General features: G+C 38.4%; 1 protein-coding gene across 2 annotated transcripts in view; it reads left to right on the forward strand.

Moving 5' to 3' along the window:
- The window catches only part of AP3S1 (adaptor related protein complex 3 subunit sigma 1), a 72,987-nt gene that overhangs the window by 491 nt on the left and 51,172 nt on the right, over window positions 1-21,324 (forward strand). The window lies entirely within an intron of this gene.

Here is a 21,324-nt window from a genome sequence, read left to right on the forward strand (position 1 = left end):
GAGCGGGCGAGGCCCTGGGGACTTCCCGGGGCCGGGGGCCCTCGGCGGTCGGGCGGCCGCAGCCCACCTGCGCCCGCGAGCCCACCGGCGCTCCGGCCTGCCCGCCGCCCGCGGCTCGGTGCGCGCCGAGCGGCCGGGCTCGCCGCCCCACCTCCCCGACTCGCAGCCTCCGCGGCCGCTTCTTTCTCTCCTCCTGTGGGCAGATGGGCTGCTGTTTTCCCGGTAGTCCTCTCGTCCGCAGGAACTTGGGCTTCCTGCTTTCGCCGAAGCGCTCGCTCTGCACGGTCTCTCCTGGGTGCTGCCCTTGCAGCCGTCGGCCGCCCAGCGTGACTTCCAGGTGTCTCCTTATTAGAGAAAAAGGTCAGGGAGGACCGAACACTGCTTTATGGGGCTTTTCCCCTAGTGGCCGTGAAGGAGGTCCTGCAGGAATAACTGGCGACGTTTGACCCGTGACAGCTGCGACCGTCCCTTCCTGAAAGTTAGGATGGCAGCCGCTGGTTTGGCTTTTCTCTCCCTAGGGAATGGGGTCTCGTTTGTAGCTGTTTTACTTACGAAGAATGGTCGTATTCGTAAAACTCTCCGTGGAGTGTAAATGGTGTTGCCAAAAAAAAAAAAAAATGCAGGAGGTTTTAAGGGGGGGGGTAAAGATAAGTCATTTCTCAATGATTGAGGGAGGGTTACAGACATAGGTTCCTGTCTGAAGGCAAAATTCACCACTAGGTAAGACGTAAAATTGAGCTGTCAGTGTTAAGGAGTCATGTAGAGGTATTAACTATTGGGTCAGTATCGGGGCATTTTGCTTATAGTCAGAAATGAACTTTCAGTTAAATACTGAAATTGTGCCAAGGCTAGCACTTCTGTGTGGATGAACCCCACGTGGAAATGATGCCTGCCGTTAAAAATTAAATGTGAAAATGTCACTTCGCTTAAAATGATAATGCAGTCTGTGGAGGTGTTAGCTGAAGTGAGAAATCTTGAGCTTATTCCTCATTTCCTTAAGTAGTTTTGCTTCTGCTGGTGATAAAGAATATTTTCTTCTGTTCCTGTTTGGTTTTAGTATAGTATAATTCAAATACTAATGCTCTTGTTTACGAACTCGGTATCATTTTTTCACCCAGAATAAAATCATAGTTGATCCTTCTGAGTGGGAAAAAAAAAAAATGCCCTTTGCTGTATATTGTTACCCATTTGCCTAAAATACAGTATTGGTTTTTATTGGAGGAATCTTTTTCTTAAAACCGTATTCCCTAGGTCATCTGTTGGCAGGATAGAAAAGGTATTTTGCAATACTGAAACAGAAATCAAAGAAGTGTTTTTTCATAGCTACACTTAATAACAGTATTCAAAATAGTAAGTTTCCTGGCTAATTCATGATATCAATGTAACCACTCAAGTAGTGTAGAATCTACAGAAAGATGTATTTAATTTGGAAATCCAGGAATACATCTTTCTCTTGTCCAAAGATGGGAGTAGAAGTACCTTTTACCTTTGCTGAGAGGTAGCAGTGAAGGTTACTGTGGGAAGGCACTGGTGCCTGGCATCACTGGCAATTCTCGTGTCATTTTTGGCCATTGCCTTAGTGACAGTGTTCCTGGGGACAGGGAGCTAAGAGGTGTAAAAAGAAGAATCTAGTGCTCACTGGACATGTAGAAGTGGGAATGCCAGGAACTGTATCTGTGCATTAGTCTTTCCTAAATTGGGTTTTGCCAACTATGTATTTGTTTTTGTTGGTCAAGAGTACTGTAACATAACTTATTTCAGGGCAGAAATCTTTTCCATTCCTTTATGCCATCAGCCAGTTTGTCAGCATATATTCATTTCATGCTTACCATGTCCAGGCAGTGTTTTAAAATCTAGAAATGAACAAACATAACTTCTGCTCTTTCAGCAGGGGGATGGACAAAGCTAATAAGAAGTAAAAAATATATATACCATGTCAGATAGTAAGTAGTAAGTGCTGTGGAAAAAATAAAGTGGGGTAGGGTGACAAGGGAGTGTGAGGATGACAACTTAAAATAGGATAGTCAAGTAAGTCCTCACTGAAAAGGTGCCATTTGAGCAAAGACTTGAAGTAGGTTAAGAAAGCTAGCCTTGCAGGGATCTGAGGGTAGATCATTCCAGGCAGAGGGAGCAGCAGATGCAAAGGCCCTGAGGATGGAATGGCTATTTGCAGATCCTGTCCTGTTTGAAGAACACCAAGAAACAGCATGGCCAAAGCAGACTACGTAAGGAAAGAGTATTTGGAAATGAGGTCTGTTTGTATAGGGCTTCAGAGTTATTCTATTCTCACTGCCTGGAATGTCCTTCCCTTGCATTACCAAATGTCCAGATTTGACCTCTTGTTCCACATTTAACTCAAAGATCACTTAAGCATTTCCTGAAGCTTTTTATCTTGCTGGATGACTCCTCTTGGTTCTTAGAATTTTATTTTTATCTTTATTATGGTACAGTATTCGGTTTCGTATCCTATAATTCCTTGGGGCATCCTGTAGATTCCTTGAGAGGAGGTATCAGGTTTTGGATATATTTGTGTCACCCCTCGCAATCAACATTTGAATTTTGAAGATAGAAAGCTCTCAAAAGTCTTTGCTTAATGTATTCATTAGATTCTCCTAGCCTAATATGGAGTTTGGGTTAAAAGTGACTTCCTAAGGCTCCTTCCACCTTTTAAAATTTTGTCCTTCATTAACTGGAGGTTTTAAGAATTCATGCCTTCAGGATAAAAGCAATGGTGGAATAGCTGTTACTTCAGCTGTTTCTGTTTTAAGTTGAAGAAGTTTCTAAGAAGTATGTATTCAACAAGACTGACAGTTTTGAATGTAATTTATTAAGCAGCCCCTAAGGGTGTGGTCCTGATAAGATGCTGAGATTTGATTCCAACAATAATGGTTTAGCACTAAGCAATTTGAAAACTGTTGAACCATTTGCCAACCAGTTGCCCTTATTGCATTGGATTTCCATTCCTCATTTATCCTTTTTTTTAAAAAAAGAGTTTATTTATTATTTATTTTTTAGTAATCTCTACACCCAACATGGGGCTCCACCTCACAACCCGAGATCAAGAATCACGTGGTCTTCCAACTGAGCCAGCCAGGCGCCCCGTCCTTCCTCTTAATACAACAATTTATATGTTCATCTTTACCCTTTAATAAGTGCAGATTTCTGTTTCCTGCTGTAATAGATTATTAGATTTTTTAGATTTGATTGTGCCTTCCAGCTGCTGTGAGGTGTGATATATATGAAATCACACATCTATTTTGCTAAACTGAAGTTTTTGGTTCATTCTGCTAGAGTCAGATATTAAGAATTCAGGGGTGGACTCAGAATGTTGTCACCTCTTGTTTTTGCCCTCTATTTCCTTGAGCTATGACTGCAGAAGTTCAGGTGTTTTTTCTTGGTTTAATTGTTTCTTTAATTGTTGGTTAGCCCCAGCAACTTGGCAACAATAAACTTTAGTCTTTTAATATTTGCTTGGCAATATTTGTGTATTACAATAAAGAACTAATGAGATGTATAGCTAATAAGCCAGATTTATTTTTTTTTTAAGCCAGATTTATTTTTACATAGCCATCAAACAAAACCCTTGGGTTTTGATTCCTTTGTTATTAATAAACCATGACATGTCACTATAAATAAAGTGAACATGTTTTTCTTTTATATGAATTATAGTAGTTGTTTCCACAGATACGAAAGATTGTGCGTGTATAAAATGCAGCGTTCATACATGAGTTACAAACTGTTATATATATGAATTGCCTCAATTTTCTTATAAACTAAATCTGATTATTATTGTCAATTAAATGCAAGCCCTAGAAGGGACCAAAGATTTTCTTTCCTTTTTTGAATTTGTTGACATAAAAAGCAAAATTTATAAATATATGTAAGTTTTTTTTCCTTTTTAAATTTTTAAGAAAGATGCATCCATGTATACTGGTATCTTAGTGACTCTTGAGACTGGCAGATGGGATAGTTAAACTTCTTTTTATGATCAAAATATAATTATAAACAGTTCTAAGCATTAAGGTGTTAACACATGTTAACATACACTATTTGAGCTGTTTTGTTAAGAGAATTCCAAATGATTGATTTCTTTCCATATTAATTAGGATGCTTTTGACTGCATAAATAAGGTTTTATGTAGTCTGACTTAAATTTGCTTGAAAAGAACCATATTAGGATACATAATAGGAAATGCAGAATAGTAGATTCCAAAGTTATTTGAGTCAGCAAATTAATGACTTCATCACAGATCCAGTTTCTTTCTCTGCCTTGCCCTTCCCAAAGTTGTAATTCAGAGGCTGGTTTCCTCCTTGAAATTAGTGGTAACCAATTCAGTCTATAAGCAGGGTGTGATCTGTTCCTGCCATCCTAGAGTATATCTTCCCCTTCAGTCTGGTTAGTTCTACCCAAGATTAAATAACAGCTTATACTGGGGCGCCTGGGTGGCTCAGTCGGTTAAGCGGCTGCCTTTGGCTCAGGTCATGATCCTGGAGTACCGAGATCGAGTCCTGCATCGGGCTCCCTGCTCAGCGGGGAGTCTGCTTCTCCCTCTGACCCTCCCCTCTCTCATGCTCTCTGTCTCATTCTCTCTCTCAAATAAATAAATAAAATCTTAAAAAAAAAAATAAAATAACAGCTTACACTAATCAGGACCCACCCTTGGAGCTGAAGGTGGACACGTGAATGAATTTAGTATTCTGTTGGAAAGGTGTAAGAGAGGAGTGGATGTTGGGTAGGCAAAGAGGTGTCACTGTTCCCTCTTGAGTAGTGCACATTATTTCTTTTGAATAGATACTATTATTTCTTCTCCCATAATTTTACATTGCTTCTGAGGTGGTTAATACCAGGAAAGACATATTGATAATATGTGGTTCTGAACATGTACCACAGAAGATCTTAGTTCAAGGTATTCCTTATATCAAAGGGTCATTGAAAAATTCAAATTCTAATATAATCATAATTTTTGTAGGAAGTATCCTTGAAGTCTTGCTTTTAAAAAATTAATATTAAACCTGTTGAAAATTGTAAAGAAGGAAATAAAATGTTTGGAATTATAGTGATTTTCGATTTTCATGGAAAGGTTGTAAATAAGACAATATTAGAGGTCATTCCTCTGCCTTTCAAAGAAGCAGAAGGCCTTGTGTAGGGTGGCTGTATTATGTTTCTTTAGTAAAGTTGTCGACTTTAAATTACTTAATTTTTAAATACATTTCCTTTTTTGTGATTATGTGGAAAATATTTAAGTATAAAGATTGCTAAGGTCATCTTAATTTCACCATTCATAGTTAACTATTAACATTTATTGTATTTCCTCCCATAATGCCCCAGTGAAGAATATACATGTTTTAGACATTAATAGCATAAAATGAATGCATTGAAAATGTTGGTGGATTTATAGAACATTTGTGGCTTTAAGATAACCAAATATGGGGGCACCTGGGTGGCTCAGTCGGTTGGGCGTCTGCCTTTGGCTCAGGTCATGGTCCCGGAGTCCTGGGATCGAGCCCCATGTCTGGCTCCTTGCTCAGCGGGAAGCCTGCTTCTCCCTCTCTCTGCTCCCCTGCTCCTGCTCTCTATCTCAAAAACAAAAACAAAAACAAAAACAAAACAAATATGGTAACGTCTGGCTATTATGTTGTTAAAATGTTTAAAAATACATTAATGTAAATAGCATTTAGTAATTTGCATTCATTGTTTTCTCTGTGTGTGTCTTTCTTTTTACAAAATTGAACTTATATATGTGACCTGGGTGTATGAGGGCCCTTCTGTTTTCTCATCCCGAAGGGAAATCTTTGCTGATTTTCTTTGGGAAGTCAAAGAATTCTTTCTTGTCTGGAGCACTTAGAGTTGTCTTTGTCCTTGTGAGTTGTGGATGTCTTCACCATTGCTGCTAAACCAAGGTGATTGTGAGTTGTAGTCCACCTAGACGAGCCAGTCTTCTTCCAGCCTCTTAAAACTCTCACATTGGGATAAATTATACTTGTTCTTTCCTTGCCCATTCTGCCTTATCAGCCTTCCCCTCACCAAATCCTTTGAACTGAGGTATAGATACACAAATTTTTTTTTACAGAAAGATCACACAACCCTCAGAAGGCTATTGCAGGGTAGGAGGAATGAAGGTCAGCATTCTGGCTAATAGGTGGGACGTTCTGAGACTTCAAGCGGAGGCACTTCGAGACAGGGCTTTGAGAGGAGGGGGGGTCTTTTTGGATACTCCCTGACCTGTCCGTTGTACTCTCCTTTCTCTTGTGCCCAGCCCGTATTTCTTCCACAAATATTTGTGGTTTGTGTGGCCCTGTTCTAAAGCACAGGTAATGTTGTGATGACTAAGATAACATCCCTGCACTACGAGTTTTACATTCTAGTGATAGGACATAGACAATAAACAAACTATGTATAAATTGTGACTAGCCTGAAGAAAAATGAAACAGTGATGGGGGAGAGAGACTTATTAGATAAGCGCATCAAGGAAAGCCTCTTACAGGAGGTGACATTTAAGAAAAGAACCGAATGAGGTAAGGGAGTGTATGAGAACTGCTGAGGAAAGAATATTTCAGGCAGAAAATGGTGCAGGATCCCTCCGATGGGACCAAAGTAGGTGTTGAGGAATAGCAAGAAGACAAACTGGGTGATCACAGGGCAGAGTGGTAAGAGATGAGGCTGGAGAGAAGGACAGGGCCAGCCCCTTTCTCATCTCTCTCAGTCTGATGACATCATCCCCAACATGCTCTCTGTAAGAAGAGGTATGTCGCCTCGAATCCCATGTGTAGTTTGCACAATTGAACGGTGCTTCTGGCCTCTACAGAGTAGGCACTGCTGCTTTCTTCTGCTCAGTCATTTTCTTCTCTACCCCAGTTATCGTTAGGCTCCACAGAGTGGGAGTGCTAGCCCAGCAAATGAAGGTAAAGTGACCACCCCACTTCTGTGCAGCCTCGGTACTAAGGAGACCTGTGATCAAGCTGGTTCCATTTCCTAAGTCACCTGTGAAGTCACGAAGAAAAGCATTTATTTTTCTCAGACATCTCACAACCTTAATTATAGGTGAGCACAGTTTATATGAAGCCCAGTAGACCACCTCTATTATTGCGCTGAGAAGCGTTTACGTCTTTCCTGCCTTGTTTGAAGCCTGGTGTAATTCAAGAATCACTGGCTGTCAGTCATTGTTCTCTTTGTTACCCAGGAGGAAAGGGCTCTTTTTCAAGGTGTCAGACCCATTGAATTGTTTTGATTTCTGTGTGCTATCTAATTAAATGGGGAAGAGTACCAGTTCATCCCACCACACATATTCTATTTCCTGTCATTAGTATGTCTTAGTGTGACAGTTCCAGGTTTTTTAAGATGGAAAAATATACATAAAATTTACCATTTTAAGCATACAGTTCTGTGGCATTATGTACATTCACATGGTTGTACCACTGACACCACTATCCACATCTGGAACATCTTCATCTTTACGAATTGAAACTTTGTACACATTAAACACTGACTCTCATTCTCCCCTTCTCCCAGCCGGTGGTTGGCTGGCAACCACTGTTCTATTTTTTGTCTCAATTTGACTACTCTAGGAATGTCATAAAAGAGGAATTATACGGTATCTGTCCTTTTGTGACTAGCTTATTTCACTTAGTAGAACGTCTTCAAGATACACCGATGTTGTAGCATGTGTCAGAATTTCCTTACTTTTTAAGACTGGATGGTCCCTTATATGTATGTGTGCACTGCATATTGTTTACTTGGATGGCTTTAACATTTTGGCTGTTATGAATAATCCTGCTACGAACATGGGTCGTTAGGTATACATGGGAATATAAATGTACAAGTATCTGTTTAAGTCCCTGCTTTTCCTTCTTTTTCCACCCCGCAGTGGAATTGCTGGATCCTCGGGTACTTCTGTGTTTAATTTTTTTGAGGATGTGCTGTACCATTTTCCATAGTAGCTGCACCATTTTACATTCCCACCAGCAATGCACAAGGGTTCTAATTTTTCCACATCCTTGCTGATACTTGTTATTTTCAGTTTTTTTATTACAGCTGTGAGGTAGTATCTCATTGTGATTTTCTTTTACGTTTGTGTAATGACAGTGATGTTGAGCATCTTTTCATGTGCTTACTGATTATATATCTTTGAGGAAATGTATATTAAGTCCTTTGTCCATTTTTTCCCTGGTTGTTTTGTTGTTGTTGAGTTGTAGGAGTTCTTCATATATCCTTGATACCAGTCCCTTATCAGAGACATGATTTGCAGATATTTTCTCCCAATCCATGGGCTGCTTTTTCACCCAAGCGATGGCATCTTTTTTCAAAGGATAAGGTCCTTTGATGCATGAAAGTTTTTAATTTTGGGAAGGTCCAGCTTATCTTTTTTTTTGGTCTCTGGTGCTTTTGGTGTCATATCCAGAAAATAATTTGTAACAATTGCATAATAGTTCATTGTATAATGTATCATAATTTATCTAGCTAGCCTACTACTGTGGACTTTTATTTTGAGTAAGGTGGGTTTTTTTTCGATGACGATTAAATAAGAAAATACTTACTGACAGATAATACAGACTAATAACAAAATTAATAATAACAGTTACCTTTATTATTACTACTACTTTCTACTTCCTGCTGTTGGTTGGAAGATTATGTAGCTAAGGAATTGTAGAATATTCCAGAGATTGTTCTCAGGTATTTTTTGCATTTCTGCAGAATAAATTATCCCTTTGTAGGCTTTGTTTTGGAATGAACTTCTTTCTTATTACAGAATACAAAGTCCTCCAAAATTCTTCTGAGAATAGTTTCATAAGGAGACTTTTTAGGAGAAAGTTAGTTAATAAAACTTGCCCTAGCTTTTTTTTTGAAGAATGACCTAGTCTTTAAAAGATACAATTCATGGGGCACCTGGGTGGGTCAGTTGTTAAGCGTCTGCCTTCGGCTCAGGTCATGATCCCGGGGTCCTGGGATCGAGCCCCGCATCGGGCTCCCTGCTCCGCGGGAAGCCCGCTTCTCCCTCTCCCACTCCCCCTGCTTGTGTTCCCTCTCTCGCTGTGTCTCTCTCTGTCAAATAAATTTAAAAAATCTTTAAAAAAAAATAAAAGATAAAATTCACATGCTATAAAATTCACCCATTGAAAGTGTACAGTTCAGTACAGTGTATTGTATTCACAGTTGTGCATATGACCATCACCATAATCTAAATTTAGAACATTTTCATCAAACCAGTTGAAACCTAGTACCCATTAACAGTCACTCCCCAGGTCCCACTACCCCCTATTCCCTGGCAACCAGTAATCTAGTTTTCTGTGTCTAGAGGTTTGTTTATTCTGGATGTCTCATATAAATGAAATCATGAAATGTGTAGTCTTTTTTTTTTTTTTTAAGATTTTATTTATTTATTTGACAGAGAGAGAGACACAGCAAGAGAGGGAACACAAGCAGGGAGAGTGGGAGAGGGAGAAGGTGATTTCCAGCCAAGCAGGGAGCCGGATGCGGGGCTTAATCCTAGGACCCCGGGGTCACGACCCAAGCTGAAGGCAGATGCTTAATGACTGAGCCACCTGGGCACCCCTGAAATATGTAGTCTTTTGTGACTTGCTTTTTTCACTTAGAACGATGCTTTTAAGATTCACTGTGTTATACAGCATGTATCAGTACTGCATTCCTTTTAATGGCCAAATAATATTCAGTTGTATAGATAGACCACCTTTTATTTATCTCTTTGTTATGTGATGGATGTTTGGGTTGTTTCCACTTTTGACTACTATGAATAATGCTGTGAACATTACATTCGTATACAAATATTTGTGTGGACATTTGTTTTCTTTCTTTTTTTTTTTTTTTTTAAGATTTTATTTATGTATTTGACAGCGAGAGCAGGGAACACAAGTGGGGGGAGTGGGAGAGGGAGAAGCAGGCTTCCCACTGAGCAGGGAGCCTGATGCGGAGCTCCATCCAGGACCCCGGGATCATGACCTGAGCCGGAGGCAGACGCTTAACGACTGAGCCACCCAGGCGCCCCTGGACATTTGTTTTCATTTCTCTTGGGCATATATCTAGGTGTGGAATTGCTACGATAACTCTAGTTGTCTGAAGAGCTGTCAGAGTGTTTTCCAAATTGTCTGTACCATTTCACGTTCTCATCAGAAGCGTATGATGGTTCCAGTTTCCCCATATCCTCATTAACTAACTCTTGTTACTGTTCCTTTTTTGATTCTGACCATCCTAGGGGATGTCAGGTGGCATCTCTTGTGATTTTGATTTGTATTTTCCTAATGATGAATGATGTTGAGCATCTCTTCATGTGATTATTGGCTATTTGCATATCTTCCTTGAAAAAAAGTCTTTTCAAATCCTTTGCCCATTTATAAGTTGGATTGTGTTTGTATTCCCGAGTTGTAAGAGTCCTTTATGTATTCTGGATGCAAGTGTCTTATCAGGTATATGATTTGCTTATATTTCTTTCTATTCTGGTTGTTGCCATTTTCCTGCTGATACAATTTGTAGCACAAAGATTCTTAATTTTGATGTCCAGTTTATTTTCTTTACTCGTGCTTTTGGTGCTATATCTAAGAAAGGTTTGTGTAATCCAAGGTCATGAAGATTAATATCTGTGTTTCCTTCCAAGAGTTTTGTAGTTTTAGTTCTTATGTTTAGGTCTATGATCCATTTGGAGTTAGTTTTATATATGACCTGAGGTAGGGGTCTAACTTCATCCTTTTGCCTGTGGCTGATTTTCCCAGCACCATTTGTTGAAAACATGACTGTTCTTTACTCATTGAGTTGTCTTGGTCTCTTACTCCAGCTACCTGCCCCCCCCTCCAATTTTACCTTGTTCTTGAGTTCTCGGACCTTTCAGCTGCCACCATGGTTCAGACTCTCTCTTTAAATATTTTAAACTCTGTCACCTTCTCAGCTATGTGTTTTTTAAATTAAAAAAAAAAATAGGGTCTTTGCCACTTAAACTGGGAGATAGTATAGTGGGTGGTAGTTTTAGAGTGTTAATAATAGCTACCATTTATTGAGCACTTTATTGTGCTAAGTGGCTTTAATACATTTTTATACATTGTGAGGGAAGATACCAGAGGGTTTTTCTCTAAAGAAATTTAATGAAGGATCTGGGCCAAGTACTAAAACTCTTTCCGCCGCGTTTGGGATTTAAGGTAGTCCCATTCTCATTGCTTGTTCTTTATGCACTCGGGCTAAAGTGAGGCCTACTCACAGAGCACGAGGTCTCTGTGCAGACTTCCTGCTTGGGAATCTGGCAGAAAACCCACACTCGCTGAATTTTCTTTGCTGGGACCTTTTCTTTTTCATGATTTCTAAATGTTGGGGTGTTCTCAGGCTTAGCCTTCATACCTCTCTTACTTTTAATGAAAAGTTAACTAATTGTTTCTCATATATGCACCTTGCTGTCCTGATCCCATGCTTTTGCCTAGTTTTTTTTTTTCCAGCTTTGAATGCCATCCAATTTCATATTCTCTATTCTTTGAATTTGTAAATTCTACTTACTCTGTAAGTCTCTTTCTAGACAATCTGTCTCTTCTTTTTTTTTTTTTTAAAGATTTTTATTTATTTATTTGACAGAGAGAGAGACAGCGAGAGCAGGAACACAAGCAGGGGGAGTGGGAGAGGGAGAAGCAGGCTTCCCGCTGAGCAGGGAGCCCGATCTGGGACTCGATCCCAGGAACCTGGGATCATGACCTGAGCTGAAGGCAGACGCTTAACGACTGAGCCACCCAGGCGCCCAATCTGTCTCTTCTTTGAAGATGATGATCTTGCTATTGAAAATCATTGTTCCCCTTTACCTCTTGTAGTATGTTATTTGTATAATTCTTACGTCAGGAATTAATTGCTCTCTAACTTTTATTACAATGCATCTATTTCTCTTTGGGAATATTAAAAAAGGCAAGATACAGAACACTAAATAAAAGTTTTAAATGGTTATATTCATTTTATTTCTTTTTTTAAGCTCTCAGAGAAAAGGATCTGTTTCTCTTTCATCTTGGAAATCCTTGATATTCTAGCATCTAGCAGAGACAGTGAGTGCATTTTTAGAAACAATTCTCCGAGTGTGTGTGGGAAGGAGGGAGGAGGATTATGACATATTTACTATTTGACTAGAGGGACGTTTTGGTTTTAAAGTTGCCTTTATGACATATGTATAAGAACAGGGAAGGAGGGGCACCTGGGTGGCTTCTGCCTTTGGCTCCGGTCATGATCTCAGGGTCCTGGGATTGATCCCCACTTCAGGGTCCGTGCTGGGCGGGAGCCTGCTTCTCCCTCTCCCACTCCCCCTGCTTGTGTTCCTACTCTCGCTCGCTCTCTCTGTCAAAGAAATAAAATCTTAAAAAAAAAAAAAAAAAAAGAACAGGAAAGGAACATAGGAAAAGAGAAAGTTTTGTTAGTGGGTTACTGAGTCTTTAAAATTAATTTTCATTAATACATTAAGAGAAGTATTTATTCATTTATTTTTAAGAGAAGTATTTAAAACAGTAAAAGTTGTTGCCTTTATGTAACTCTAGTTGTCTTTAGACTGATGTAATCTAGGCGTTGTGACCAACTGAAATGTGTCTGTTGACTTCTGTGATGAAGCTATAGTGTTAGGAAATCAGTTCTGCCTGAAGCAAGCTCCAGGCTTCTTTATGAGAGCTATTAAATTAAATTGATTAATAAAGAAAGGGAAATTGTCTTATGTCAGCAGAGACTTGATTTGTTTAATCTTAGACTTTGGATGTTTGATTAATATTGTAAGGCATTCTTTCTGATAGTGATTTTCTTAGATGAGTATTGCTGGCATTTTAAGAAAGATGATTATGAGCGGCAGTCTTGAAGTTTGAGAAATTATTTTCACTGATAAAATAATAAAACATAGTTAAGGTTTAGTTTACATAATCTGTAATTTGTTTATAAACAATAACAGTGCAAAAAGGATAACTTTCCTTAAAAAAAAACTCCTTATAGGATCTTTACACCTGTCATTAGAATTCTAGAGCTTATTTTATAGGCAATCCCAAAAATAGATGTTTTAAGTAAGTCATTGTTAATCCATGCTTATTATGTGCCAGGTATTGTTTTTAAGAGCTTTATGTATTTGAACTCAGTCCTCCCAGCAACTGTACGAGGTAGATATTATGTTATTCATGCTATAAATGTTATGTTATTCAGGCACAGAGAAGGTAAGTAACTTGTTCAAAGTCACAAATTTAATAAAGAGCATATCCAGGAACAGACCCATATAGTCTGGTTGCAGGTTCCATACTCTCCTCCCTTTCTTCTTTATTTTTACTTTGTTTAACAAAGTTATACAGACACATAGCTTAAAGGATCTAACAGTTTTTCTGTAAGGCTTATTATGAAAAATAACATTCTTTCATTTCCCCCTTCCCACAGGTAAGTACTTTTAGCTGATTACTCAGTATTTACGTATCTCTAAATAATGTGCTTATTTTGCTGCCTGATTTTTTTTCAGTTGCTGGCATAATCTATTGACTTCTGCTATTGAAAATGTTTATTTAGCTCCTCACCCTCTCCCCCCCCCCCAACATCTATATCCTTCCCAGTCTTCTCACTGTTATTTCATAATATTGGTTAGAGCAGTATCTGGTGTTTTCATTAATTTCCTGTGTAAATGCTTTTCTCCCCTGAACCATGTTGTAAATTGTGCTAAGTTTTTTCTCTCCTCACGGTTTATTTTCCTTGGAAATAAACAGTCGCCTTTTTCTTTGATCTAGTTTTTTATTTACTTATCACTAATTCACATCTTTGTCAGTTGTCTCAATCATGCTTCTTCCATCAGTTTCATGTTCCTGAAGAAATCTCTTCTGGAATCTTTTGACTAGGCCCAATCTAGACCTGTTGGATGGTAGATGTCTCTGTTATCTTTGGAATATCGTTAGCCTGTTTTTATATTGGACCTCCTGTTGCTTGATTGCGTGATTTATTACCTTACCGAGGTGGAACATGTCCTCCAGTAACTTCTTGAGAAAGGCCATAAGGAGGTAGATTATTTGAGACCTTGCTTGTCTGCAGAGTCTTACTGTAACTTCACATTGTCTGTTCTATAGAATTCTAGGTTGGAAATAACTTTCCCTCAGAATTTTGATGGCATTGCTCCATTACCTTTTAGTTTCCAGTATTGCTATCAAAAAGCTTGAAGCAATTTTGATTACTTTTTCTTTGTGTATGATCTTTTATACTGTCCAGCAAGGATGTAGACTCTTGTTTTTCTGCAATTTCTAAAGTGTCACAGACTCTTGTTCTGAGGCTGTTTTTATTAGTTGTGCTGAGTACTTGACGAGCTCTTTTATTCTGGAAATTCTTTTTCTCTCTGCTTGAAAAATTTCTCCATTTTCTCTCTTCTCATTTTGAATCTCTTTTTATTCAGCATTCCTCTTGACTTCTATTTTTCTTATTCCTTCTCTTCTGTTTTCTGTCATTTTGCCCTTTGGCTCTATTTTGTGGTTGACTTGTTTACCAACTTTATTTTCCAGTGTTTCCCCTGAGTTAAACAATTTCTCCTTAAATTTTTAATCTCCATGAGCTCCCTTTATAATTTCTGAATGTTGTTATTTTATAGTATGCTGTTTTGTTTTATGGTTGCAGTTTCTTTATTACTTATCTGATACTAATGATAAATATTTTAAAATTTTCTCTGCCCTACTTGGTTTGTTTTCTCTGAGTTACTTTCACTCTGTATTTTGTCTTTATGTCAGAGCTGTCTTCAGGTGTCCAGTAATCCATGATTGCTCCTGTCTAAGGGTAGGATTCTAAAAGCTAGTTAGAAAGTCTGAATCCATGATCAGGAGTTGCCGGTATGAGCTGTACTTGAGAGTAGCAGGCTAGGCAGCTTAGCTGGTGTAAAAATGGCAATTGCTGGGGTGGGAGGATGGGTTAGCCTGGTGATGGGTATTGAGGAGGGCATGTTCTGCATGGAGCACTGGGTGTTATGCACAAACAATGAATCATGGAACACTACATCAAAAACTAATGATGTATGGGGATTAACATAAGAATAAAAAATTTTTTTAAAAAATGGCAATTGCTGTTAACAATCCCCCAAATCTTAGTGGCTTAACACAATAAAAGTTTATTTTTCACATCAAGTCCAATATTGGTGATCCTGATGAGCTAGAAACATCTTCGTGGGCATTTGGTGGTTCTTGAGGAAGGGATCAAAGGAACTTCTACATCTAGTTAACACGGGAGATCGTGCAGGAGTTTTTATATTTTTAACAACTGGTTCACCGGGGAGGAAAGAGCTGTAATTTGTAGCATTTGCTACATGGTGTCGGTACCCCCATCCTGGCCGGTTTTCACACTGTCAGCATGGTGTCACAGAGTGCAGAACTGGGAAGAGAGAACACAGGTATCTTTCAGTTGTGGCAGCTCAGTTCCATCGCAACTACCAACCACATTCCACTGGCCAGAAGCTGTTTGGGTGGGTCTACGTTAATTCAAGGAAAAATGAAAAATGTTGAATCGTGTGGGGAGGAAAGGAACTACATTCTGGTGAACAAATAACAGATTCTGCCTTTGTTGGAACTCCCAGTGTCATTATCTGGGAGTTGATAATGACAACTAGAGCTAAAGTAATGACAGAGAAGTTTGTGCCAGGTTCCTGCCTAGAGGGTGAAGCAGGCCTGGCTTAGGTATTCTGGGAACTGACTGAAAAAAGGGCTAGCATCAGGTATGTGTACATTTTCCTAAATTCCCTGTTTTCAGTACAGTGTCTGTATTTGCTTTTTAAAGATTTTATTTATTTGACAGAGACAGAGCACAAGCAGGGGGAGGGGCAGAGACAGAGAGGGAGAAGCAGACTTCCCACTGAGCAGGGAGCCTGATGCGGGGCTTGATCCCAGGACCCCAGGATCATGAGCTGAGCCTGAGGCAGACACTTAACCGACTGATTCCACCCAGGAGCCCCTGTATTTTCTTTTTATTGCCTAGTGGCTTAAAACAGTACAAACTTGTTATCCTACAGCTCTGTGAGTTAAAGTCTAATATGGGATTTACTGGTCTAAAATCAACATATCATCAACACTGCATCCCTTTCTGAAGGCTCTAGGAGAGAATCCATTTCCTTGCCTTTTCCAGCTCCCAGAGGCTGCCTGCATTCTTTGGCTCTTGGCCCTCTTCCTCCATCATCATAACCAACTGAATGGCATCTCTTAGATTATTCTCTGGTCACGTCTTCCTCCGACCACAGCCCAGGAAAGGCTCTCTGATTTTAAGGAGCCATATGATTAGCTTAGGTCCAATGAGATAATCTGGGATAATCTTCCCAACTCCATGTCATTACTTTAGTCACCCCTGTAAAGGCCTCTTTGTCATGTAAGGGGATATATTCATAGGTTCCAGGGATTAGGATGTTGTCATCTTTGGTGAGCCATTATTCTGCCTACCATAGTACCCCTTGCTCTCCAAAGACCCTCTGTTTTATCTACTCCTTGAAATATGTTTACAGACTTTTCTTGGGGATGGCAGAGGGAATTTAGTGGTCCTTCTACCTCTGAAGCAGTCCTCCTTATTTTACACTCCTCTTTTCATCTTCTCTTCCAGAAGTACCTAACAGCGCCAATTCTTGAGCCTTTGGCTATTTTGGGATACAGATTGGGTTAGTTCTTGGGCTTCCCTGTCACCAATTTGGGGTTAAGTTTTCTGAGATTTTCTTAATACTTGACCCCTCATTCAGCCACTTACTAAATTCTCTTGCCCTGTGTTCTTTCTCATTTTCCTCATCCTCGTGGTTTATGCCCTTAAAAAAAAAAAGGAAAAAGGAAAAAATTTTGATACTGTTTTAGCTGGGGTTTGAGAAGGCCACAAAAATAGATGTTTTTGTGCATTTAATCTTAACTGTCTTAATTAGAGTAGAGCTCATACCTTTAACTACTACACCATACTGCCTTTCCTTTATTGCCCCCCCCTTTCAGAGTGTGTCATGTAACCCTGATGTTTGAAAATATAAATGAATGTGAATCCCATCTTCTACATCTGATATTCATTTATTCAGTGTACTTATATTGGCAACTTCTGTGCCAGCCACTCTGTTCAGCGTTTCAGATTTAAAGATTTGGAAGGGGTCAGAGTCTGATAGAATTCAGTTATCTACAAAGGAAATTTGAGCACACTGTTAGAAGTATATGTTAGGAATAGAAACAGTACCATGGAAGACCTGAGGAAAAAGGAACTAATTTTTCCTGGGAAAGTAAGAAGAGACTTGACAAACCATCATGTTTGATCTGAGTCTTAAAAGGCTGTTGCTACGACGTGGATGGAACTGGAGGCTGTTACGCTGAGTGAAATAAGTCAATCAGAGAAAGACATGTATCATATGACCTCACTGATACAAGGAATTCTTAATCTCAGGAAACAAACTGAGGGTTGCTGGAGTGGTGGGAAGGGGGAGGGATGGGGTGACTGGGTGATAGACACTGGGGAGGGTATGTGCTCTGGTGAGTGCTGTGAATTGTGCAAGACTGTTGAATCTCAGATCTGTACCTATGAAACAAATAATGCAATATATGTTAAGAAAAAAAAAAAGAAGAAGATAGGAGGGGAAAAATGAAGGGGGGAAATCGGAGGGGTAGACAAACCATGAGAGACGATGGACTCTGAAAAACAAACTGAGGGTTCTAGAGGGGAGGGGGGGAGGATGGGTTAGCCTGGTGATGGGTATTGAGGAGGGCACATTCTGCATGGAGCACTGGGTGTTATGCACAAATAATGAATCATGGAACACTACATCTAAAACTAATGATGTAATGTATGGGGATTAACATAACAACAACAAAAAAAAGAAGATAGCAGAAGGGGAGGAATGAAGGGGGGGAATCGGAGGGGGAAACCAACCATGAGAGATGATGGACTCTGAAAAACAAACAGAGGGTTCTAGAGGGGAGGAGGGGAGGAGGATGGGTTAGCCTGGTGATGGGTATTAAAGAGGGCACATTCTGCATGGAGCACTGGGTGTTATACACAAACAATGAATCATGGATCACTACATCAAAAACTAATGATGTAATGTATGGTGATTAACATAACAATAAAAATTTTTTTTAAAAAGGCTGTTGCTAGATAATGGGGTGAGAGTAGGAAAATAGGAAGGGAGTGCATAGTGAGAGGTTCAGTGCGGTTGAAGTGGATTGTGTAGGAGAGAAGAAATAGATGATGAAAGCTCAGAGGTAGGTCAGGATTCAATTTTGGAAGGTTTTGTTTATGGCCTGTTAGAGAGTTTGGATGTTACGTCAGATGGAAACCAGAGGACTTTAAGAAATGAAGTAACAAATACTGTTATTTAGGAAGTAATTCTGGTGACATAGGTGAGATGGTTTGGAGTGGAGAACAGGTGGCAGAGTTAATATTTAGGTGGCTCTTACAGTATTCTGGGTAAGAATAAGAATCTGAGTTGAGATAGTATCTTTAATCCAGGTTTACTGTTGTTTCTGCAGTTGAATTAACAGGGCTTGGTGACCCAGTAGACATGGGAAGTCAAAGGAAAGAAATCATCAAGATTTCTGGCTTAAGAGACAGGATGAATGGTAATGCCATTAAATGAGGTTAGAAATATAGTAATAAAAATGGGTTTTGTTGAGAGGTACAAACTTCTAGTTAGAGTGAGTATGTCACAGAGATGAAAAGTACAGCCTACGGAATGTAGTCAGTAACATTGTAATGATGTTGCTTTGTGATGGTGACTACACTTACTGCGCTGAGTGTTGAACAATGTATGGAATTGTCAAATCACTTTTTGTACACCTGAAACTAATATAACATTGAATTTAAAAAAGAAAGAAAAACAGATTTTAGAAGAAATGGTATGTTTTGGTCTTTCACATGTAAGTTTTAATATCACTTTATGGATCATAACTGGAAATGTCTGTAAGCTGGAAATACCTATTACCAACTCAGAAAAGAAGATAGGCTTCTCTTAAGCACTAGGGATATAGGAGAATGAAAGATTAGGGAGATAGCATGGTCAAAGCCACAAGAGGAAGTAAGGTCATCCAAGGGACATTGTTTAGCTCTAGATGAAGACTAGAAGGAGGTGGTGGAGATAGATGATCAAGCAAACCTAAGAAAGGAAGAGGGTAGCTGTCTGATACAGTGCTTTTTCTTCCTTCCTCCCTCGTTCTTTTGAATATTTTTATGAAATATTGAATAGATACAAAATAAATGTATATATTGAATATCTGAAAGATATAGGAACTAATACTTTAATTGCTGTGTGTTCACTATCCCCTTTCAAAAAAAAATTACCAGTACCCTTGAAGTCTTTCTGCACCTCTCATATTCTGTCCTGTTCTCTCTGTATTTAAGAGAGACACCACCACCTTGAATTTTTAAAAATCATTCTCATTTTTGTTTTATCACATTTTTGTCCTCAAACAGTTCACTGTTTAGTTTTACATGTTTTTGAACTTTTAAAAAGTAGAATCATAGTATTTATATTCTTCTATGACTTGATTTAAGAAAAAATTCAACATTTCTAAGATCATTACTGGTGTTTTATATAGTTTTAGTCATTCATCTTCATTGCTCTGTGATATTCCATGCAGGAATGAAACACAGTTTATTTATACATTTTTGTATTGATGGACATTTTACATTGTAAGTTTTCTGCTGTTACAAACAGTGCTGCTATAAGCATTCTTTCTGAATTTCTGAATTTCTTTAGGGTGTAACTAGGAGTTGAATGGATACCTTTGTCCTTGGGTATGTTCATGTTTGGCTTTACTAGGTAATGCTTGTGTGTTTCCAGAAGTGGTTGTACCAATTTACAGTTCTAATAGTATGAGTGCTTTGTTGCTCCATATTCTTGCCAATACTTGATATTGTTAGACGTATTTATATATCTTCACTGATAGTTAAGTATACTTAATGTTGTCATCGTAGTTTTTAACTAGTAGGGTTTTTTTCTTTTTTCTTTTTCTTTTTCTCCTGTATGAAGTTGAACATCTTTCATAGTTTATTTACCATTCTAATTTCCTTTTCTTGATGACTTCCTAAGTTCTCTTTTGCCAAGTCATTTTTATTTTGAGATGTTTATCTTTTTCTTACTGACGTCTGTTTTTTATATATACTGGATGTTATTCCTTTGCCAGTTTTTATGTACTGCAGCTATATTCTTTGCGTTTGTAGCTCTCATTTCTTTTTCTGGTGTCTTTTGATCATTAGGAATGCTTGCTTTGGTGTGATCAAATTTGCCAGTCTTTTTCTTTATGGTTAGCCTTACTTTGTGTCTTATTTAAAAGTCTAGCACTATTACAAGGTCATAAAGATATTTTCCTATTATATTTTTAAAGCTTTATAGTTTGAGCATTGACTTCATTTTAAACCAGCCTGGGAGTGATTTTTTAGTATAATGTCAGAGGCCTAAGTTTATTGTAATAAAACAGAACAAAAACAACAATTTTTATTCTGGTACCATTCACGGAAATGTCCTTCCTTTCCCTACTGTTCTATAATGCCTAGTCTATGTTTTAAATTTAATTACCTTGTATTTGTGTGGGTGTGTTTATGGTTGAATTCCATTAGTCAGTTTCCCTATTTCTGCCTCAATATCATGTTATCTTAATTACTGTGGCTTTGTAATAATTCTTACCTGCTCAGCAGGCCCTCTTACATTCTACTGGAGAGTGTCTTGTCATTCTTGTCTTCTGATTTAATATATATGTTTTGGAATCAGATTCAGGTTTTTAAGTTTCTCTTTCTATCTCTTGGGATTTTGAGTAGAATTACCTTGATCCTTTGGAACATTTTAGAGAAATTGAGTCATTCAATCTATAATCACTGCATTTTTCCATTTACTGAACTCTTCTTTAATTTTTTTCAGTAAAGTTTTGTATTTTCTCCATAGAAGTCTTGCATTTTTTGTTTCAGTTATTCCTAGACACTGCGTGTTTTTTGATGGTATTGTATGTAGTATCTTTTAAAATTTTTATTTTCCATCTGACAGTTGGAAAAGTTTAGAATTGCAACAGTTTTGCATGCTGGCTCTGTCTTGTTATATCCGTTAATTTTAACACATTTGTGTAAATTGTATTAGATTTTCCACATGGAAAATCTTGAGTTCTGTGAATGACAGTTTTATTTCTTTCAAATTCTTTTATCTCTTATTTATTTTTCTTGTTTTTCTTGTACTGATGACAGCTGATATGGCACTGAATAGGAAAACCATTATCAGTTAACCTGTCTTGTTTCTGATCTTAAAAGGAAGAAATTGTTTAAACATTTTGTGAACATGTTTGCAAAAGGTGTTTTTTGGATAGTCTTAGTTAGAGAAAGTTCTTTTTTTTTTTTTTTTAAATTTGCCAAGAGTTTTTTTTTTTAATTCAAGAATTGATG

Source organism: Mirounga angustirostris, unplaced genomic scaffold (assembly GCF_029215605.1).
Source record: "Mirounga angustirostris isolate CCGP_5_RB_7025 unplaced genomic scaffold, mMirAng1.0.hap1 SCAF_7, whole genome shotgun sequence".
Classification (NCBI taxonomy): Eukaryota; Metazoa; Chordata; class Mammalia; order Carnivora; family Phocidae; genus Mirounga; species Mirounga angustirostris.